Consider the following 3,807-nt stretch of genomic DNA (forward strand, 5'->3'; position numbering starts at 1 on the left):
ATTAGGTTTGATAGGCATGACCTGCCCTTCACAAACCCATGCTGACTGGGCCTGATCACCCCGTTCTCCTGCATGTGCCGTGTAATGGCACTGAGGAGGATCTGCTCCATGACCTTCCCAGGCACCGAGGTCAGACTGACTGGCCTGTAGTTCCCCGGATCCTCCTTCCGGCCCTTCTTGTGGATGGGTGTCACATTTGCTAACCTCCAGTCAGCTGGGACCTCCCCGGTTGTCCAGGACTGCTCATAAATGATACCAAGTGGCCTGGCGAGCACCTCCGCCAGCTCTTTCAATACCCTTGGGTGGATCCCATCCGGCCCCATAGATTTGTGCACCTCCAGGTGCTGAAGCAGGTCCCTCACCATTTCCCTTTGGATTAGAGGGGCTTCATTCTGCTCCCCATCCCTGTCTTCTAGTTCAGGGGTCTGGGTGCTCAGGGAACAACTGGTCCTACTGCTGAAGACTGAGGCAAAGACTTCATTAAGTACCTCAGCCTTTTCCTCATCCTTGGTCACTATGTTGCCAGCCCCATCTACTAGAGGACAGAGATAATCCTTATTCCTCTTCCTATTGCTAATATATTTATAGAAGCTTTTTTTGTTGTCCTTGACAACAGAAGCCAGGTTTAGCTCCAGCTGGGCTTTAGCCCTCCTGATTTTTTCCCTACATAGCTTAACTACCTCTTTGTAGTCCTCTTGAGTGGCCTGCCCTTCCTTCCAGAGGCCATAGATCCTCTTTTTTTCCCTAAGTTGTAACACTAGCTCCCTGTTTAGCCAGGCCGGCCTTTTTCCCCGACGGCTTGTCTTCTGGCACATGGGGACAGCCTGCTCCTGCGCCTTTAAGACTTCCTTCTTGAAAATCATCCAGGCTTCCTGGGCTCCTTTGCCCTGGAGGACTGCCTCCCAGGGGACTTTGTCAACCAGGCTCCTGAAAAGCCCAAAGTCCGCCCTCCGGAAGTCCAAGGTAGCAGTTCTACTGACCCCTCTCCTTGCTTCTCGCAGAATTGAAAACTCTATCATTTCATGGTCACTGTTCCCAAGACAGCCTCCAACCTTCACATCCCCCACAAGACCTTCCCTATTTACAAACAACAGATCCAGCAGGGCACCTTCCCTAGTTGGCTCTCTCACTAGCTGTGTCAGGAAGTTATCCCCAGCACATTCCAGGAACCTTCTAGACTGTTCCCTCCCTGCTGTATTGTATTCCCAGCAGATGTCCGGCAAATTGAAGTCCCCCACGAGGACAAGAGCTCGCGATCTTGAGACTTCTCCCAGCCGTTTATAGAATATTTCATCTGCCTCCTCATCCTGATTGGGCGGTCTATAACAGACTCCTACTACGATATCCGCCTTGTTAGCCCTGCCCCTGATTCTTACCCATAAACACTCAACCCCATTATCACCATCATTAAGTTCAAAGCATTCGTAACACTCCTTAACATACAGGGCCACACCCCCGCCTCTCCTTGCTTGCCTATCCTTCCTGAAGAGCCTATAGGCATCCATGGCAGCACTATAGCTATGTGAGTCATCCCACCACGTTTCTGTGATGGCGACTACATCATAGTTTCCCTGCTGCACGATGGCCTCCAGCTCGTCCTGCTTATTCCCCATGCTGCGTGCATTAGTGTAGATGCACTTCAGTTGGGTTAATTGTCCTGCCACTTTCTTGGGGGGACAGTGGGGGGGGACAGATAGCAGTGGAACGAATTCACAGGAGAAATTTATTCCTCCTTGGAGACCCAGCATCTGCTCTTACTGCAAATTGGAGCACTGCTTGCATTCCCCAGACAATTTTCTCAGCATATCTTTTGTACAGCCTTTCTTTGGACCTACAAGAGAGCTTTACCCTGAATTTCAGTGACAGTTTACTCTGACATTACAAAGTCCTTCCAAAATACCTATTCTATCTGCAACCTTTGATGTAGAGTGATGCATTACTTAGACCTGTCAAGGTATTTCAAAACTAGCAGCAAACAAAAATAAGGTGTATTTTTCTCTTTTTATGTTTGGAAGGGTAGCTCCCAGAGGCAAGCGTGCTAGAGAAAAATCAGATGAAAGTACTGGCTACAAAGAGTCCTCACCTCCAAATTGCTTAAATGTCATAAGATGACATTTAGCTAACCAGTTGTGATTGTGCTATAATGGAGATGGAAAGAGAACCAGAGTAGCTTCACATAGACACTTCACCTTTCAGGAAAGGACATGACAGGTATAGTTGTCAACCTGCTTGGTTCTGGGAGGAACAAATAGCATGGAAATGAGCAGAAAGGGAAGGAAAAAAAAATAATCAAGAGATTCAGTTTTCACAGTATAGCTCAGAGCTACGCTAGACTGTTCTGCTTCAAAGATCCTTGTGGGATTCCCGTCGATAAAAAAAAATCAAAACGTGCACTGACCAGTATGTGCGACACGATTCTCTTCACTACCACCTAGTGGGAAACTCCTTCATTAACTCCGGAGCCGCTCCTGCCCTCCAATCTCATCCTCGCCCTGATGGCAGAAACAGCGAGTGAGTGAAGGGGGACGAGATGGATGCCTGGGAAGAAGGACGCAGTCCTGTTCCCCCATACGGGAAGAGGAATATAGAGGGAGCATCTATAAATTTAAACCCAATATGCCTTCTGGCATTATCACACCTTCTAGCTCTGCATCCAGGTCAGTTCTTAATGGTTGTTACACCTTTGCCTCAGTTTCACCAAGACTCCCAAAGCTTAACAAATGTTTTTAGAGATAAAGAGTAAAACATTTCTTCTGAATGCAACTGAACCCTGCAAACAGTGGCAAGAAGAAACTTGGGAAGTTATTCCAGCGTCTCAGTCAAAAGGTAGCCTTGCCCCCCATTTCTTGGCTCTGGCAGTTTTGGTTGTTCTGCTTCTGTTTGTACTACTGAAAGTAGGGAAGGAGGCACCAATGAAAAAACCTGGCTTCCTTCTCTGTAAAATCACATTTTCAATTATAATCACATATTTACAACTAAGACTAATAAATCAAAACATAAATAGGTAAATATTTGGGACATTAAAACTATGTATTCAAGTGAGTCCTTTCCCACCGAGATACTCAGGGCTTGCACAAATAACTGAAATCCAACCCAATGAAAACAACATATAAATGCCAATTATCTCACATTTTTCACAATCCTTGTGTTCCATTCGATTCTAAGCTCCCCATGCACAAATAATAATCAGTTTTGGTACTTGCGTAGCTTTCTTTTCCCCAACCACAGAACTAAGGGTGAACATGATAATAACAGCTCTCTCATTTCAAGGAGGGAGTGATGTTAATGTCATTCAGGCCAATAGAGCATTTAGCAGTCTCAGCAGGAAGAACAGTAAAATGGTGAAGAATTATTAAAAGAACCATTTCTCTGTGTTTCTTTTGCCAATGGAAATTTTACCACTGTGTTCATGGAATTGTACAGGCTCCCTCTGCTAGCATTTTATTATGAGTATATTTAGGGTTTTTTCCTTCTCTGTATGCTCCTTGAAGCCATGTTAGACTGGCTTTATCCCATCAAATTACTGTATTTTTCATCACGTATACTGACTTATATCCATTATTAAGTGAATTAAAACATCAAAGGTGAGAATGGTGTTGATACAAGAAGTCAGGCTTCGGGAGCTCCAGCCCTCTGATCATCCTGGCCTCTTCTGGACTTGCTCCAACAGGTCCATGTCCTTCTTATGTTGGGGGTTCCACAGCTGGACGCGGCACTGCACGTGGGGTCTCACCAGAGCAGAGCAGAGGGGCAGAATCCCCCCCTTCAGAAATTGTATTTAAGTGTATGTAGGACAACGCAAAGTAG

The sequence above is a fragment of the Larus michahellis genome, chromosome 13 (assembly GCF_964199755.1).
Source record: "Larus michahellis chromosome 13, bLarMic1.1, whole genome shotgun sequence".
Taxonomy (NCBI): Eukaryota; Metazoa; Chordata; class Aves; order Charadriiformes; family Laridae; genus Larus; species Larus michahellis.